Source organism: Glycine max, chromosome 14 (genome assembly GCF_000004515.6).
Source record: "Glycine max cultivar Williams 82 chromosome 14, Glycine_max_v4.0, whole genome shotgun sequence".
Taxonomy (NCBI): domain Eukaryota; kingdom Viridiplantae; phylum Streptophyta; class Magnoliopsida; order Fabales; family Fabaceae; genus Glycine; species Glycine max.
In genome coordinates this window covers 29,537,271-29,558,060 of record NC_038250.2, presented here as the reverse complement: position 1 = coordinate 29,558,060, position 20,790 = coordinate 29,537,271, and positions in this window count along the sequence as shown.

Sequence of the window (20,790 nt, the reverse complement as noted above, 5' to 3'; positions counted from 1 at the left end):
TTCTAGAATTAGGGTTAAAATATATAAGGGTTTTTTTTACACTCTACTAAAAATTAACATCATCACTTAACAGTGTTTGCTCAAGGGATCAAAGTGATATTGTCTAATGGAAGAATATTGAGTGTAATAAGTGATAAATATAAGGGGTAGAATCTAATTTACCATAAGAAAAAAAAGGAATAATGATAAACTATTAAGTTACGTCTATACCATTTGCTTGTTTGATTGGTAGTGTTTGCTCAAGGGATCAAAGTGATATCATCTAATGGAAGAATATTGAGTGTAATAAGTGATAAATATAAGGGGTAGAATCTAATTTACCATAAGAAAAAAAAAGGAATAATGATAAGCTATTAAGTTACATCTATACCATTTGCTTGTTTGATTGGTAATAAGTCTCCCCTTAATATTTTGTTGTGATTTTGCCATATCAATAATATATTTTCACAAAATGTTTTTTTTCTTAGAAAAAAAGTTATGCATGGATAATTTTATATTGTTATCTAATTACAACTTATCTTGTATAATGAAAATGTAAAATTATTTACATTGTAGTACATAGTCATTATTTTTTTTACGAATATTAGGAATTATTTGAATGGACGTGGCATATGGTAAGAACTGTAATTCATGCCCTTAAGCTGATTTTTGGCAAATATATTTTTTAAAAATTTATATTTCTTTTTTTACTGCAAATTTATATTTAACTAATATCAACACACTTTATTTCTTATCAAATTTGCATTACATTTTTTCATAGCATGTAACAATTTTGATATATTAATTTGTCTTTTGAAATTAATTAAAAATATAAATAAATTTAATTTATAAATTATAAAAAAAATTATTTGTCATTTTAATTATTAAATGACAGTCTTAAAGTTATTAAATAAAAATTATTTCAATATCTAAAATTAAAATAGTAATAACTAAAACAATTTATATTCATCAACAAAAAAAATTATATTAGTATCAACATGTCATTGGTTTGAGTGGAAGTGAGCTGAGATACCTTAGTTGCAATCTTGGGTTCAGATGTTGTTGATGAAAAAGCTTAATTGAGAAAAAAATCTCACTAAAGGTGATTAGATTCTCTAATAGAGATTAATCATTAATAAAATTAGTTGATACTTTGTACTAATAACATGATTAAAAAAATACTAGCCTACTAACTTGTGCCTTACACGAGTATTAGGTTAAAACTTTGTTATTTGTAATTTTTTAATTATTATGAGTTTTTTAGTATATTTTATCAATTATTATGTTGAATCTTTTCATAGATATGTGTGTTATAACTAGTATATATAATATTTAAAATATAAATAAAAAATTATAAATATTAATATATATTTAAATATTTTTACATTCACTCATATCTTAAATTATTTGCATAAATGTGTTTTTAGAAAATAATATCTTTATAAATTTACATTTTTTTATAGGGAGTTATATTACTGCTAAATCAGAATTGGTGGCAATACAAGAATGAAACTCAGAAAAGAAATGGGGACCAGCATAAGAACTTGCTGCTCTAGCAATACTATGAGCAAGAAAGTTGGTCTGTATTCTTACAAAACAGACTTTAAAGTTTGGTAAGCTTTGCAACAAATCACGACATTGCTTAATAGTAGCACCAAATTCTGAAAAATCACTCTGCCCATTGTAAATGTTATTGACAATAGATTGACAATCCATTTCAATAGTTACATCTTCGATGTCTAAATGTCGCAACCAAAAGATTGCATCTCTAAGTGCTTCACCTTCATGGACTTTAGGAAGGCACTGCTTGTAGTCAGAAAAAGCCCTGACAACACTACCAGTGTCATCTCTTATACAAGCATCGAATCCAAACACACCTACTGTAGGGAAAAATGCTGCCTCCGATCTTGCTCCCTCCCACACAAGCTCTTTCCGCCTACTCCAAACACTCCACATAATATAATCATAAAAATATCTACTGAAACACTTTCCGCAAGCTTTGTGCATATGTTTGCTACCGGCAAGTGTACCGAATCGCACAAGTAGTATAAAACGGTAAGAACCAAGTATCGAACTCTCGAGGAACTTGTGTTATCTGGCAAGCTATTTCGATAAATAGGCGTCTGGTATGAAAATATGACTGTGGTTATGAACAAGTATTTAAACTATCTAGGCAAAAAGAAAGAAAATCACCCAAGAGAAATACTTTGTAAAAACAAGTAGAGAATGCGTTGGTCTTCCTCATAGGTTCCTGATGCTAAAAAGGATGTTCTCTATTTAACAATGCTCATGCGCTCCTATGTTGTCTCCTGGACTGCTAGACCCCGATTCCTCATGATAGTCTAGCCTAGTCCTGATCAAGCCTCGTCCGCAGATTCCTCTTGTAAGACTAAACTCAACCAAGACCACATTAAGACACACACACACAACTAAGTGCTTGTACACCGATTCCTCGTGATAGCAAAACAACTTAGTCCTGTACTATCAAGGACTTTAGAATCAGACCAATTTCCACTGTTGAATGACCCTAACAAAGCATGCATCTACGTGATCAAGGTAAAAGCACACTGGAATGAAAAGCATATAGCACAGAGAACACACAAAACATCATTACATAGATAGAAATATATTTACATCAAGTACCTATAGGGAAGATCCAATAGAGGATTTAGCTTTCCATAGTCCGGAAACCTTCTTTACAACAAAGAGAAGAACAAGATGAAAGAGTGCAAAAACACAAGTGGTGAGGATGTTTCCTTCACATCTAGGATCTCACAATCACTCACAAACTCATCTCAAGCTCTCAGAACAGCTTCCGCTTCGAACTCGCGTCTCTGCAGAGCTTCACAAAGCAAAATCTCTCAGAACTCTTTAGAACTTGGACCTTTCTCTCTCTAGAACCCTCTATATGCAGAGCTTCTCAAGAAAAGTTCCAAACTCCCTTTGAAAATATGATTTCAAGCTTAAATAGGTGGCCTTGTTCATGCTCGTGCGCTTAGCGCAGATCCGGATCGCTTAGCGCGCATAAGTGGATTTTGGCTTAGCGCACTTGTTTCGCTTAGCGGATGAGCTGAAGCGGTGTGCTTGATGACCTGGAGTGGTGCGCTTAGCGAACTTGACAGCTCATCTTCTTCTGGATTCTTCCTCGCGCTTAGCCACTGAAGGTTGCACTTAGCGAATTCTCGCTAAGCCAGAAGCTTGGCTTAGCGAAAGAGTGAAAAACAACACTTAGCCAAAGTTGCCTATTTAACTTGAAATTGAGAGAAATTTATTATTAAACGCACAAAACAAAAGTAAAAATTATCTATTACCTATATTTAGCAAAAAGTACCTATAGTATTACAAAACAACCATAAATTGGGAAAGTTTGATATAATATACACAGGTTTTATACACAAAAATTAGTCGTATTCATCGACTAACAACTCCCCCAAATTTACAGTTTTACTTGTCCTCAAGCAAAAGAGAATAGCTGCTCACTTGTCCTCAAGTGGTAAAACATGTAGTGTTTATGTACAAAGGTGTATGCATCAAAATTTATTGATTGCATGATGAGAAAGATGAAGCAATGTGTACCTATCACTTGTTTTCACAGAATATGAAGCTAGCCAAAGAGGAGAACAAAGTGTGAACAATACAATTAGATGAGGTTAATCATAAGACAGATTCAAGGAAAATAGCTCAAACCACAGTCTCACGGCTACTGTCTCCCTCAAGCATAAGTGTTTAAGCTATTTATTGATAACAACTAACAAGAGGTCCAATCTTTGCATTTCATCTCATGTCATCAAGTCAGAAATATATAAACAGAATCAAAAGGACTTTCTCAGGCTTGTAGTGAGGTTGTGGCTACAAAAAATTCACTGGTTTTTCTAGGATTCAAAAGTTTAGATTCTAAGAGAGCACAAGTCCTAGACTAATCCCAATGATCTTTTCTTGTTTTGTACAAATAGCCTTCTCACTATTCCCTTTTCTTAAGTTGCTTTTGACCTTATTGTAACATCACAACTTATTTTCTTTTTCTTTTTTTTTTAACATACAACTTATTTGTTGTGTGTGCTGATGCTTAACCTTTTTCTTTTCATTCTAATTGACTTTCCTCCCCCAAATTTAGAGTAAATTTGCCTTGAACCATATGCTCTCCTAGAATCTAAACAAGGTATTAGGAGATAATCATTTAAAGTTCAGGGTTCAATTCATGACAAATCAATAAGCTTTATACAAGGGAGCAAAAGATACAAGTATCATTCAAGGTAAGCTATTTGGTCAAAAGAGCTTGTGTTTATACAATTCATGGCCTTCATCATGTTCTAAGTTATACAAATCATTCTAGAATTCAGAGATTTATGCAAAGATCATTATTCACAGTTAGTCGTTCACTCACAGAGTAAAGTCACACTCTCACCGGTTTTTGGTTCAAGCTTTTCTTTCACAATCAGTCTGTCTAGTGACTAACCATTCTATTATAAGTTCACACTCTTGTTCTTTCTTTGTTCAACATGCATATTTGCTCAAATTCATGAAAGGAAACACACATCTCATCTTAAGCATGCATTCAATTTAAAACAAGGCATACAACCATTTTCACAAAATAAATAAACTACTTCACTGCCATACCATCAAAAGTTAAGTTAAACTGTTCACGATGCTTCAAGATGAGCAACTATACTACTCATGCACAAGACTAACAAAAAGTAACTATTGTACAAACATCAAAGTTATAATAATAATTCAAAAACACAAAAAGAAGCATAAAATCTCCATAAATATCCACATTCTTGTCAAGATGGACTACAACTTCCTCACTAGTCCATCCAGTCAGAAAAGTCTGAACCATCCTCTAGGTAGTAGGCTGGTGAGTCAGGAGGAGCTGCAACTTCGTTATCTAAGTCATCGAGAATGAGTATCAAAGGTGGTGCCAATGGAGGTGGTAGAATCTCAACCTCTGGGGAAGCCGGTAGGTCTACTACTGGTGGTTGCGACTCAGCTGGTGCAGGCTCTGTCCTTGTTGGTATGGGACTGGAGGGCACAACCTCGGGAGATCTTCCTAACGGCAGTTGAGCTTTAGGCCAGGCCACTTTATCTAAAAATTGCTCCATGGATACTATTGGCCTGTTATGAGCCAATTGCTGCTGGTTGTAGACAATAATCAGCTGCCCCCGGAATAGGCTCTGCAACATAGGAACTATAGGTTGTGCTTGTAGGCCATCTGGTTCCATGGTTGTTGTTAGAGGAGGTGGGTTGGATGATGAAGGGATGTCTTCAGCTCTTGCTCTCTTTCTTAAGGCCATCTGTAAGAAAAGAATGTGAACATTGGAAAGAAAATTAATTTAGAAGAAAGATAAAGGTCGCTTAGCAAAACAGCATTCACTTAGCGGTCCTTACAAAACAATATAGACCGCTTAGCGAAAAAGGGTTCGCTTAGCGAGTCTTCACAAAAAACACTATACCCACTTGGCGACCTATAGATCTCGCTAAGCCTAAAACTTGCCACAATGATGTGCGCTTAGCTCTCCCTGAGCCACGCTTAGCGGTATTACACAGTAAAATTTTCATAAATTCTACTAAGTTATGGGAGCTTAGCAAAATGGGTCGCTCAGCTCAGTCACTATCGTAAAGAACTTAGCTTGGAGCAAGGATATTGGCTCAGCGCGCGGCTATCATGACAAAAAAAAATTCTAAGTTACTTGGGCTTGGCGAATCAGCCTCGCTTAGCCACAAGTACTTATCCAGAGGATGAGTATTCATCCTCTACAAATCCGATCGCTTAGGGTGACAAATACGCTCAGTGAATTCTATTGAACAATACAACTACTATTGATAGACTCGCTCAGCGCAAAAGGTGCGCTCAACAAGTTCTACCAGAAATGCATGTATGCAATGAGTATAGATGAACTCGCTGAGCGTTGAAGGCTCGCTGAGCGAGTTCATTGCAAATTTCCAAAAAATAGCAGAAAACGCAGTTCATATTCTTCTAAAATTGAAACCTCTAACAGGTAGATTACACATGCAAAGTTCCCAACATACCTATCAACAGACACCCTATATAGACACCTAAATTTAAGCTACTCCTACACCCTATATAATTCCTAAAGCTAGTTTTAAAAGTTGTCTATCCTAAGGTTAAGCAAAATAACAAAGATAAGGATCATGAGGAACTTACTTGAATCGCTGATACAGTTGACCCAATGCAGATGTTGGATTAGATGAGAGAGGGAGAAAGAGATGATATGGTTTATGTAGAATTCTCCAGCTGCCCCTACACTCAACACTTGTCATTGTGCTGAAGTTACACTTAACCAATGCTTTTTTGACGCTCCCGCTTCGCTAAGCGGGAGAGTCGTTTGGTTTTCCAAGGCCAGCCGCTTAGCGGGGGCTCGCGCTAAGTGGGGGATCGCGTTAAGCGGGAGAGTCGTTTGTCTGTTTTTTTTTTTCAGAAATACTTAGCTTAGCGAGTTAAATCTACTGCTTAGCGAGATCTGCAGATCAGAAAACCTACAACTCCTGCTAAGCCGAGATATGAGCCCGCTTAGCAGAAATCATGTATTTTATGTGCAGTGAAGCTAAAGCTGAGCAGTTAATAGATCCGCTTAGCGAACAAGCTGCTGCAACCAATTAAGCTTAGTGGATATGAATGGCGCTATGCTAAATCAAATCCAGTTTAAACCGCAACAATATCCGCTTAGCCAGCAGATTACACGCTCAGCCCCATGGCTCTTAATTCTGACCGCAATGAATCGCGCTTGGCGATATTGGGTCTCGCTTAGCCAAGGTGAAGCCATCGCTCTGCGATCAGTCTATCTCTTAGAGGAATTCAACTCGAATTGATTTTGGCTTAGCCAAACCTTGGCTAGCTTAGCGGAAATAATCAACCTCAGGTGCTAAGGTGGTGCGCTAAGCGCTTGAACTCGTGGCTTAGCGCATGAGTGATTATGCGCATAGCGAAAGGACTAATTTTCAAAAATATATTTTTTAAGTTATAACTTAGTCCTTTCCCAAGAAATTAAAACCCTTAATTTCACATTCAAAGAGAGGTTGATATGCTTCATGTAAAGATTATCAAGCAAGTTCCTAATGATCAAATGAATGAAAAACAAACACAACAAAGATTAAAACTGGGTTGCCTCTCTGGAAGCGCTTATTTAACGTCATTAGCTTGATGCTTTTACCTCTCTGGGCAATCTCATGTTTGGGTTCTCACCTTCAGAACCTCTTGACCTTCTCCCATTACCTGCAGCAAACATAGTGTTCTGGAGCAGGCTTGTCTTCCACAAACAAGTCGAAATCAATTTTCTGGTCTTCAAAACCTAACTTCAGCTTTCTCTTCCCCATGTCAACTATGCAGCTTGCAGTCAACATGAACGGCCTTCCCAATATTACAGGGATGTCAATATCTTTAGAGATATCCATGACCACAAAGTCTGCTGGGAAGATAAAATGCTTTACCTTGACCAACACGTCTTCAACCACTCCATAGGGCCTAGTAATGGAACGGTCAGCTAATTGCAAACTCATTCGAGTGGGCATAATCTCCAACTCTCCCAGTCTTCTGCACATGGAGAGTGGCATCAAATTAATGCTGGCTCCCAGATCAATCAGAGCCTTTCTCACATTGACTTCTCCTAATGAACAAGGAATGTTTACACTCCCATGATCTTTGTGCTTAGGTGGAAGGATCTTTTGGATTACAGCACTACAATTTCCTTCCACTATGATGTTTTCCTGATGAATGTACCTGTGCTTCCTTGTAAACATATCTTTCAAAAATTTAGATTAGAGTGGCATCTACTGTAGAGTTTCGCCAAAGGGCCATGTTATTTCCAGTTTCCTAAAAATATCCAAAAGCCTTGCCAAATGACGATCTTTTTCTTTCTTGGAAGGCACCATAGGATATGGTACTTCCACACTTTCTTCCACAGCCTTTCCACTTCTACTCTTTTCTGCAACCTTATTTTTTTCATTTTCATTTTTCTCATTTTCTATTTCTTTTTCTCTTTCTTTTTCTTGGTCCTCCATCTCTTTATTCTGGACCATTATTTTCTTCCCTTTTTCCTGATTTTCTTTACCCTTCACATCATTTTTCTTAACTTCTACACCTGTCTTTTCACTCAGTTGTTCCTTGTACACCACACTCTCTTCATTCTCAGCTTCCACAAACTTTTTACTTCTAGTCATCACAGCCTTGCATTCTTCCTTAGGATTATTTTCCGTATTTTCTCCAAAACTGTTGGATGACTTGTTAGCTATCTGCTTGGCCAGTTGTCCCACCTGGACCTCAAGGCTTTTTAGTGCTGACTCAGTACTCTTATGATTTGACATCGTTACCTGCATAAACTGAGTCAAGGTCTCTTCCAACTTAGTCGTCCTCTGAAAGATGTTAGCCCCTTGTTGAATTGGCTTGTTTGAAGATCCACCCTGGTCTTTATTGAACTGGTTGCCAGGGTGTGTCCTCCACTATCCTTGTTGATTATAAGGACCTTGCTGCCTAAAAATCCTCCATGAGTATACCCTTGCCTCTGTTGATTCCCCATGAAATGAATTTCTTGAGTGTTATTGTCAGTGGGAATGCATTGGCTGACATGTTCTCTATGAGCTCAGTTGCTTCTTCTGGGGTTTTCAGCTTTATTTTCCCCCCAGCATAAGCGTCTAGTAATTGCTTGGTTTGTGGTCTCAGCCCATCTATGAACATATTTAGTTGGATTGGCTCGGAGAATCCATGGGTGGGAGTTCTTCTCAGTAAGTCTTTGAATCTCTCCAATGCCTCACTCAAGGATTCATCAGGGAACTAATGAAATGAAGATATTGTTGCCTTCCCTTCAGCAGTCTTAGATTCTGGAAAGTACTTCTTTAGGAATTTTTCCACCACTTCTTTCCAGGTTTTAAGACTGTTGCCTTTGAATGAGTGGAGCCACCTCTTGGCCTCTCCTACCAGTGAAAATGAGAAAAGGCTAAGTCTGATAGCTTCATCTGGTACACCAGCAATCTTAACAGTATTGCAAATCTCTATAAATGTTGCCAAGTGTGCATAGGGATCTTCATTAGGTAATCCTTGAAATAAATTCCCTTGTATCAGATGGATCAAAGAATGTGGGTAGGTGATGTTGTGCGCTTGCACTTCAGGACGTGCAATGCTAGTGAAATATTATGGTACAGAGCCACTTGAATAGTCCTCAAGGGTAGTCCTTTGATCATGCTCATCTGCCATGGTAACAGTTTCAGAATGTTGATTAGTGGATTCCCTTGATAATGGTGAATCAGGTGATAATAAATCAGAAAAATGAGTCTCCTCCTCAAGAATGGACACAATTGTTCTGTCTTGCAACAGTTTCCTTCTCCTCTCAGCCCTGTTCCTTCTTAGTGTAGTTTCTATTTCTAAGTCCAAAGGAAGTCGAGTGCCTGTAGGAGATCTATGCATAAACAGTACTAACATAGCAGTGGTTATCCAGTTCAATTAGAGAAGATAAATATAACTTAAAGAACAAATATTCACAGAAACAATCAAATAATAACAAATAAAGAATAGACACCTAAAAATGAGCTAACTTCCTAAATAAAAAGAAGTTCCCCGGCAACGGCGCCAAAAACTTGTTCGCTATCGGCAAGTGTACCGAATCGCACAAGTAGTATAAAACGGTAAGAACCAAGTATCGAACTCTCGAGGAACTTGTGTTATCTGGCAAGCTATTTCGATAAATAGGCGTCTGGTATGAAAATATGACTGTGGTTATGAACAAGTATTTAAACTATCTAGGCAAAAAGAAAGAAAATCACGCAAGAGAAATACTATGTAAAAACAAGTAGAGAATGCGTTGGTCTTCCTCGTAGGTTCCTGATGCTAAAATGGATGTTCTCTACCTAACAATGCCCAGGTATTCCTATGTTGTCTCCTGGACTGCAAGACCCCGATTCCTCATGATAGCCTAGCCTAGTCCTGATCAAGCCTCGTCCGCAGATTCCTCTTGTAAGACTAAACTTAACCAAGACCACATTAAGACACACATACACAACTAAGTGCTTGTACACCGATTCCTCATGATAGCAAAACAACTTAGTCCCGTACTATCAAGGACTTTAGAATCAGACCAGTTTCCACTGTTGAATGACCCTAACAAAGCATGCATCTACGTGATCAAGGTAAAAGCACACTGGAATGAAAAGCATATAGCACAGAGAACACACAAAAAATCATTACATAGATAGAAATATATTTACATCAAGTACCTATAGGGAAGATCCAATAGAGGATTTAGCTTTCCATAGTCCGGAAACCTTCTTTACAACAAAGAGAAGAACAAGATGAAAGAGTGCAAAAACACAAGTGGTGAGGATGTCTCCTTCACCTCTAGGATCTCACAATCACTCACAAACTCATCTCAAGCTCTCAGAACAGCTTCCGCTTCGAACTCGCGTCTCTGCAGAGCTTCACAAAGCAAAATCTCTTAGAACTCTCTAGAACTTGGACCTTTCTCTCTCTAGAACCCTCTACATGCAGAGCTTCTCAAGAAAAGTGCCAAACTCCCTTTGCAAATATGATTTCAAGCTTAAATAGGTGGCCTTGTTCATGCTCGTGCGCTTAGCGCAGATCTGGATCGCTTAGCGCGCATGAGTGGATTTTGGCTTAGCGCACTTGTTTCGCTTAGTGGATGAGCTGAAGCGGTGCGCTTGATGACCTGGAGTGGTGCGCTTAGCGAACTTGACAGCTCATCTTCTTCTGGATTCTTCCTCGCGCTTAGCCACTGAAGGTTGCACTTAGCGAATTCTCGCTAAGCCAGCAGCTTGGCTTAGCAAAAGAGTGAAAAACAACACTTAGCCAAAGTTGCCTATTTAACCTGAAATTGAGAGAAATTGATTATTAAACGCACAAAACAAAAGTAAAAATTATCTATTACCTATATTTAGCAAAAAGTACTTATAGTATTACAAAACAACCATAAATTGGGAAAGTTTGATATAATATACACAGGTTTTATACACAAAAGTTAGTCGTATTCATCGACTAACAACATACAATGAAGAAAAAATTAACAACTCCATCACAGCTCAACATGAGATTCTCAACTTCCTCCACAATCCAGCTTCCTTCGATATAGTTTCAGCATAAGGACACCCTATCAGAGCATGCCATGCATTTTCAAAATTGTTTGCGCAAAACAGGCAGAGGCCATCACACTCAATGCCCTTGGACTTCAAATTTACCCTTGTTAGGAAGCACTCCCGACAGACACGTGATTCAGATAAAAGACTTCACTTTTGGTGGGATATGATATTGAGATTCCAATTCCATAGCCGATTCCAATTTCCAGGCACTGCCAACCTCTCCACCCTAGCAAACTTATTCATAAAAAGATGGCATGCCGAACGTACTGAGTAAATGCCATCGTTATTGAACTTCCATATCATTCTATCTTCATGGTTTAGATCACAGAGCGAAATTCGCTTAATGGCCAACACATGTGATTCTTCAAAATACTCTCAAGTACATTGTTCTGCCACCTCCCATCCTCTGATAGCAATACTATACCAGCAATAGTAGGTCCAGGAGGACAAGTACCAGACCAACCGACCAGAATCTGTTATAACATAATTCCATTCCACTACCCCACCCATTTGATTATTTTGTTTTAGCTATCATGCAACAGCACTTAGTGCCTAGTCTCATACAATAAATAATGTAGTGCACCAAGAGTAATGAGAGGAAGGAGAATTATGAATTACTTTAGTTAGCATAGCATAGTGTAGTCCTTTGTTCGTAACAATTTGGTCTGACCTACCACTCTTCAATGGCGGAAGCCAAACCTTCCTCTGCTTTTCCCCTGCCAGAACCCCTACACCTGCCTCCAGCCATAACCCACCCACAACAACTACCAGAGTACCATGGACCACCTTGAAGAGGCTGTCTACCGCCTCACCCAGAAGCTATCCACCATGGCTACCGACACTCTGGAGATGACCACCAAGACTCTACAGATGACCGCCAAGCTTGACGTCATCCTCGACCGGCTTTCAGCTCTCACATCCACTCCATCTTCTCCCAAATCACCACCAACAATCGCACCCAGATCGGCTCCGCTTCCCTTGGCTGCTTCCCACCATCCCGAACCTAAAATAGTCGCACCCATGGCTCTGTTGACGCTTCTCCGCTTCCGTTTGATCAATCGCCACTTCCAACCCAGCCATCCATTGCTTCTATCAGTTCGCACCGCCCACTGCCATGAAATCCCATACGGCAACGACGTCATCCGACTCGGCGATGCCGTCGTCAAGCACCGGATTCATCCACGTTGGGTTTGGATTCTCTCCACCGCTGAGACTCAACTTTGCTCTGTCTGTCATCGATGCCGACTTTCGCTGCCACACTCGCCACCATCTTCACCACCACCACCACCGAAGCCACCGCCTCCACCACCACCTCGACCGGCATGGGTCTGTGCTTTGTTGACAGTGGTGTTATGACCATCCAGCTCTTGGCCATTCATCCCGACATTCACCATTCTCTTTACTCTGCGGCATAGGTCACAACCCCACCCTCTCGACCTTCACATGTTTATAACCCTTGAGGGTTATTTTTGGCAAGGCCTACACCAGTCCACCAATAAAGCCACCTCCCCTCACGTTTTTTTTTTCTAAACCCACCCATGTTTCAATTTTGTTTTCGTTGCCCAACCTTGAGGACAGGGTTTGTTTTCCAACGGTGAGTAATGATAACAATACTATACCAGCACATAGTAGGCCCAAGAGGACAAGTACCAAACCAACCTACCAGAATTTGTTATAACATAATTCCATTCCACTACCCCACCCATTTGGTTATTCTGTTTTAGCTATCGTGAAGTAGCACTTAGTGCCTAATCTCATACTATAAATAATGTATTGCACCAAGAGTAATGAGAGGAAAGAAGAATTATGAATTACCTTTTAGTGTAGTTAGCATAACATAGTGTTGTCTTCTGTTTGTATCATCCTCCTTATTAATCATATCACTTACACGTAGTGATTGATCCATCCTTCTTGACTCCCTTAAATTTAAGGCTTCAATTCATCACCCTTTCTCAACCTCAAATATACTCTCCACTCCCAATGCTCCACCTTATTCCTTCTCTTACTAGCAGCCTAGCAGACCATATACTTCTCCATAAGTAGCTAGGGTTATGACCCTGGCTTGCATGGATAAAATCATCGTTTGGGAAATACTGAGCTTTGATAACTCTTGTAGCTACAAAAAATGGGTTGTTTATAGTTGTAGTGTCTAGGGTCTACAAAGTACATGTGGCAGACTTCGTGGCCCTCCATTACACATGTCAGCCCTCCATGTAGAGGAGCATGGGAGACGTGCTCTCAGTAGCCAGACTCTCAATTGGCAGGTTACATCTAACCTCTTATTATTTGAATATATTGCAATCTCTTTATCTCTTGACAGATATTCAATTATCTACAAGATACACATATAAGTAACATTTACCTACTAGCTTTTATCTCTAAGCTATATATTATCTCTAATATTATCTATAAGCCATCTTTATTTACTGCCTATTATCTATAAGCCATCTTTATTTACTGCATATTATCTATAAGCCGGTAATTATCTGCTAGAGTTGTTATGTCACCGTAATAGTCCCCATCAAAAAGGACTCGTAACTCTTTCTCCATACTATAAGTACCAGGTTCCATGGTACTCTTTTCATACACATTCTCACCTATGCTCTTAATTCACGTACTTACTTTAGCTTCAGAGTCTTTTATTTTACAGGTCTTCCCTCTTACCCTCCTAACAAAGGTCACTCTCAGTCCGACGTGCAAAATTCAGGAGTCCACCTTAGCTACATCCACCCTGACATGTGCTAACTCCGAATTTTGGTAAATATAATAATATTCCATCCTTGTTTCCCCAATAGAACCATATTAATGCCCTTCAAATCTCGAAATCTCATTCCTCCTTTATCTTTCTAAGTGGTCCTCTTCTCCCACCTCATCCAATTTTGATTTGATCTCTTCTTACCCTCCTTATTACTACTCCACCAAAACGTATTGATCATGGTTTGAACTTTATCAATGAGCGATTCAGGTAACAAAAATAGGCTCATACAATACAACGGGATCACCTGTAGAATTGATTTGATCATGATCTCTTTTCCAGCAAAGCCATCGACCATTCCATGATCTGATATGCCTCCCTACTTTGTTCCTAATATATCCAAATACAACTTTTTTACTTCTCCCTACCTAGGAAGGGAACCCCAAATATTTCCTTGTCCCTAAACACTCAGACACCCCTAAAGTTGAGACAATGTTATCTCAAACTTCCCGAGACACATTCCTACTAAAAAATATCTCTGATGATAATAACAAAATGATGCTTACGTAATAATTTTTTAGTGATTCAGAGTTAGTTTAATTTGTTTTTAGTTCTATTTTGTGTAATATTATTTTCATATATCTTTATGTATAGAAATCAATTAGATCCTTTTAAACATGTTAGTTAAGATTCCATTTTTAATCACATGCATGAATATATTCATTCATATTGTGTGTGTGTACATGTCAGCCATAGACTTTTTTAAAAAAAAAATACATGTCAGTCATAAATATGTTTAGGTTAAAAAGAAATGAATCTTGTATTGATATGTGACATTATTCACACTAAATGAATTAATTTTAATTTATTTTTCACAGTTTATTGTTATTTATTTGATAATTTGACTATAAACTAATATGATTTGAATTTAATTTAATTTAAACCAAAATAATATTTATTATTTGACAATTAATTTGTTTTCGTGAATTAAAATTATAAAAATTCATTAAAAGTAATTTTTTAAATGAGATAATTATTTTGATGATAAAAAATGACTTAAGGTTTAATAAATAGAACAAATTTTTTATTGTTTTATTTAAAAAAAAATTGAAATACTATTGGTGTGTGTTCATATTTTAACCCGAAAATGCACACTTCACTTATTACTCCATCAAAGCACATAACCAATCCACACACTCATGGTTATCAAACTCTCGAGTTAACTCGTCAACTCTTACAAGTTTACGAGTCCACTTACCCTCTGTGAGTTGACTCGTGTGGAAACTCTTTTTTTAGTAGACTCTCGATAGACTCGATAAAGTCCAAGTAACGAGCTAACAAGTCAAAAAATTAAACAAAAACATAAGTCATTTTGGATTTTTTTTGTCTATTTAGTATTCAACATAATTCCATTTAGTGTGTTGTTCTCGAATTGAAAAATTCTCACCTCTAATAACATCAAATCCTTGATGGGAAAGCTCTACCACTATGTAAACTCTCACGGGTCTATGTAAACTCTCAAGTTTGATAACCTTATATACACTCACTCTTAATTCACTTTCCCGCGTTTTTGTCACACCACGCTCCTCGCTCCTTGCTCCCTCTTTCCCCTTTCACTTCTTCTTTCTCCAATCAAACTTATTCCACAACACAAAACAAAAATCAAATCCCTCACTCTCACCCAAACTTCTTCTTCCTCTCCCACTCAATTTCAATTTTCCCAATGGCAGCAACCACAACAACAAGTTCTGAATCTTAATTAGATAGAGATAAGTTGAAATCGAAACCATAATCAAAATCAAAGATGTTGAAGACGAAGCCACTCAAAGGCACAAACATGTTTATGTCGTGAAACCCCGTGCCGCTGGAAGTCTTCGACAAGCTACACGACACGGTCAAAGATAACATCACCCAAATCCACCTCTGCTGGGACCCTTTCCTTAACGGCCCCAACGATTACCACATCATTTCTTCCAGCAAACACGTAATTGATAACTCCTCACTCACTTCCACTCTCGTTTAATCGTTTTCCCTCTTTTTCTCACTTGTTTTTCTTTTGATTCCTTCCTTTCTCCGGTTTGCAGGAAAAGTTCAATGACCTCGAATCCAAGGGCTGCAAATTGCTCGGTAATTTTCTGTTTTCCAATTTGTGATAACAATGCGCATTTGAAATTGCTTTATATTGTTGATTGAAACAATCTTTATTCTAATGTCTGTGTTAGACAATTATAGTTCTAGGTTTCAGTGATGGTATGCGAGAAATTCCACCATGTTCTCTATTCATCTTCACATGACATGTAATTAAGTGTTATTAATTCTTTCTCATTTCCACCAAAAAGAAAATACTTCTCTTAAATTGTAAAATTTAAATGTGTTATGTAAACATTGGTTGGGACTATGAATAGGTGATAGTTTAGGATCACCTAATAATTTCTAGATGGTATACACACACTCACACAACACACTCTATAAGTGAGCCTTTGTGTTGGTTTGAGTAAAATATAATCTAATACTCCCTCTAAAGCTGGAGCGTATATGTCATACGAACCAAACTTGTTACAAAAGTGGTAAACCCAAGAGAAAAGAAAGGCAATTCTGACTGTGTGGTCGTGATGGATAAATGATGGCTTGACAACAGCCAACAGGGGCCCGTAGGTAATGAGTATTGTTCACTTGTGAAAAGAGCATGCATTGAGGCAAAAAAAAAAAGGAAAGAGAAAGCACACCTTGAGGTGGAAAGGTGCTCACGTGCTGATGTGGTGCAAGCGCATGAGATGCACGCGTGTTAGAGTGGCAGCATGTGGTGGCGGACGATGGTGGTTCTCGAGCATAACAGGTCATTGGAGGGGCCTCTTGCTAGACGTGGAGGCATATTGGCAATCGGAGGCATAGTGGAGCATCAATCAGAGGCTTTGTTGTCATGGTCACTATTCGCTACGTGACCATTGTTGCAAAACAGGATAAAAAAAGAGGTTTACTACAAAGAATAGTGTCAAAGGCATGCAAGTCTAGGGGAAGCATCGTCGATGAGTGGATCTCATCAAAAAAGGCTCACATGTTGATTTGGTGCAGGCGTGTGAGATGCACGCGTTGGAGAATGGCGGTGCATTTGGCTGTTGGTGGTAGCGGGTAAAGCAGCATTGGACTTGCTAGAGTAAGGCAACAGCACCAGAGGGGTCACGTTGAAGATCAAAGTTGGCAGTGGCGGCTAAAGGTGGTTGGCAGTGCCAGTGATGAAGCAACGTTGGACAGGTCATTACCGTCTCTACAAGAAAATATATCTTTTGTGATGAAAAAAATTGTCATTAAAAACTTAAAACTTGTCACTATAAATATTTAGTGACAATATTTTGATTTGTCATTGATTGTCACTAATACGTGAGTCACTGTTATAATAGCGACGATATTTTTGATTGTCACAACAATACTATTTTATTGTGAAAACAAATATCGTCACTAATATTTCTATATAATCGTCACCAATGTCCGATAAGAGTTTATAATGACAAAATATTATTATTAGTGTCAATTTTTTGTCACAACTAGTTACTTGCAATTAGTATGATTTTTATTACTATTTTTAAATAAAATATTGTCTTATTATCACTATATTATTTTTTAAATATACCAATAATGCATTGAAAATTATTTTTAAATGATGAAATAAATATCATTAAAATAAAAGTATAAAAATTCAAATAAATCAAAGTTTACATTAAGATATAACAAAGTCATTACATGTTGAACGATAAAATAAAACAATAATATTCAAAAATCCATAAATCAAATACATTAATACAATATTTAGATTCTCATAAAGATAATAAAACCAATTACATAACCTATAACATTAAAGTCTTCACATAACAATAAAAAGTAGTATCTTCATAAGTTTCAATTCCAAAATTGCGGTAAGTAGTATCTTCGTGAGTTTTAATCCTGTAAATAAATATAAAAAAATATAAATTAGATAAAAAAAATCAAATAATTGGTATTTTGGTTTTAGAGAAATAATCACATAATAAGTCATAAAAGAAAATATTCAATAAAAGACTTTATATTACTAACCTGAGTACTTGAGTTAGTAGGTGATTCAGATGTTGATAATTCTTCCAATATGTCTACAATTTGGTGTTTCACTTCATTTTCAAGATTTTGCTTCATTTGTTTTCGGTTAATTTCAATCAACTCTCGTTGGAATTGTGCTTCAATATGAAGTTGGATAATGATATCCTCTTGCTTTTTTGTAATATTTGTCTATTTTGCACTTCCATTTCCAAATTATTTGCTTGGTTTTTTATGCATTCTCAAGTTGATTTTGAATAATTTGTTTGTGGGAAAAATTCTTTGTTATTCGTGCACTACCAACACCTAAAGAATGATTTGACTTTCTTCCTAATATCATGACAAAGTGTTCAACAAGTGGTACAAGTGTTTTTGAAATTTCCTCTTGATATATATCATCCACATTCTCCAAAGCTTTTTGTACAATGTTCAAAAAATATGTATAATTTTCATAATGACATTAAAATCTTCACATTACTAGTTGACAAATGGAAAGATAAACATTCCAAAAAAATGTAACTAGATATGATATCATAATACAATTAATGTCTTTAATTCTAATATTGACATCAAGACTTTAAAATGAATTTTTTTTCTTTACCATGATTTCTTCTCCTTTTGCAATGCACCAAGTTCCATTACATCTCATGTGTGTGGCCTTCCAAACTTCCATAGCATATGACCATTCACCAGATATTGAATCTTCTTCCTATTAACATTAAATATAGTAAAAAACAAATTAAATAATATAAAAATAATATAATCTAATGCATAATGCCTTTAAAAATTTCACCAACCTTTCATATATCATATAAAAACAATCACAAAATAGAAAATGAGTTATTATTATATAAATTATAAGAAAATTAATATAAAATATTGAAAGATGTTACCATTTCAAATGTCTTTTGCACAATTGATTTTATTTCTTGCTTCGATTAGCTTTGTTTGTCAAGCTTCTTTCCTACATCAACGTATAGATGATTTTATATTATAAGTATAAACCTATTAAAAAATTATGTTCAAAATAATAAAATAACTTTACCTGAAATTTTGAACCACTCCACTTGTTTATAATGAGCTAATTTCAATCTTCTGGGGATACATATTTTGGCCTACCCTTTTTTTAAGATAAGCTTGATTAAATGATAAAGCTTATTCTTGTATTGAGATTGAATTTGCTTCATTGCATATTCTTTCGTCTCATCAAATAAACTAAAAGCATCCTTATATTACATGTTTTCATCAAAAAAAGCAAAAATTAAATACTACCAAAATACATTATCAAACTAATTTGAAGATATAACTAATATTCAAATATATAAATAAATTGAATATAATTGACCTAATTATATACTAACCTTCATATGTTGTCACATTTCATCTAGATAATCTTTACTAATTTCAATCCAACCATTAACTTGTAAAGCGAATACGCATTTGAGCCTCAGACTTGAAATATTTTGCATGTTTTCCGCAAATCTTATAAATTGGTTGAGGAAATTGGATGTCAATACTTTTTCCTTTTGCCATAAGCTTTTCCTTTTTATTTTGAAATTTTTCATTTATTGTATGTCCACGTCCCTTCTTTATGACATGCTTGCCTAAAATAAATAAGTTACAATATTTTCAATAATAATTTTTTTATTAAAGATTATTCTATAAAGGTACATGCATTTGATTCAACTTGTTCTAAATTGGTCAATTGTGAGGCATGAGATGCACTACTAGGTAGAGACTCCTTTACTTTTTTTCAAGAAATTGGTGAATGGATGGATCATTATAGACTCTTTTAGAATTCAATATCGATGATGTCACCATTTATCAATTACAACGATTAATCATAAAAATAAGAAATAAAATGTAAGTTAAACTTGTGTCTAATATAAATTATAAATGTAATAAATTAAGAAAGCCCAAATATTTAATGGAAAAATTATATCTCAATTTTTTTCATGCCTAAAAGAATAGATCAATTCATAAACAACATATATACAATTTACAATTGAAATTAACCAATTCTCCAAATTTAACTTCCTAGCATCAAATGATACACTTACAACACAAATAATCACTAACTAATTTTTTTTTTAAGCAAGAGTGAATTTTATTGAGAATTTTTTTAAGCAAGATGTAGATAGATCAAGAAAATGAAGTCAATTTCCTATGGAAAAGAAAAACCTCCCATGTTTCACAGGTACATTGTTTTTAACTAAATTGTTTCTTGCATTGAAAACTTGTCTAGATCATTAATACACGCAATATATATCTTACTTTCACTAACAACTCCACTCATTTATTAACAAAATAATGTATATTAGCATTATATTGAAAAAAATTCAAGAGTTACCTTCCTTTTTCGTGACTCGAGATCATTTATAGTAGCAAACTCATCATGTTTGTCGTGCTCGTAATTTTCACTTGAAGAATTTGATCCAAGTTCCCCTCATGATCATGTACATAGTCTTCATCGTCATCATCATTCACCTTCTTTTTATCTTTTTTCTTAGTCTTTTGAATTTTATCCTTGAAAATGGTGGCCAATTTGGACAGCCCTAAAGCTTCTATAATATTTTTGCTTGATTCTCTGCAATTCTCCACATTCTAAGTTTCTCGTACTTGAAACCTTTAACCTTTGATGTTATTTTCTCCTTCTCCACTATGAGGGAAGGTTTCTGGTTCCAATTTTTTCCTTAACTTCTTTGTGTGTGTGGGTGTTTTGGGTTTGGACTTACTTAGATGGAAGTTTACATGTGGGTTTTTTTATAATTATTTTTAAAACTTTTTGAGAGAAATGAGGGTGGGTTTACAAAGAGAGTGAGTGAGAGAAGATTAATTAATAATAGGGAAGTTATAACTTTCTCCTTTATCTGATGGGATTCAAATAACACCTTTTTAAACTGTTGTTAGTGCAGTAAACATCCATATATGGTACATGCTCCAGAGGAGGATTT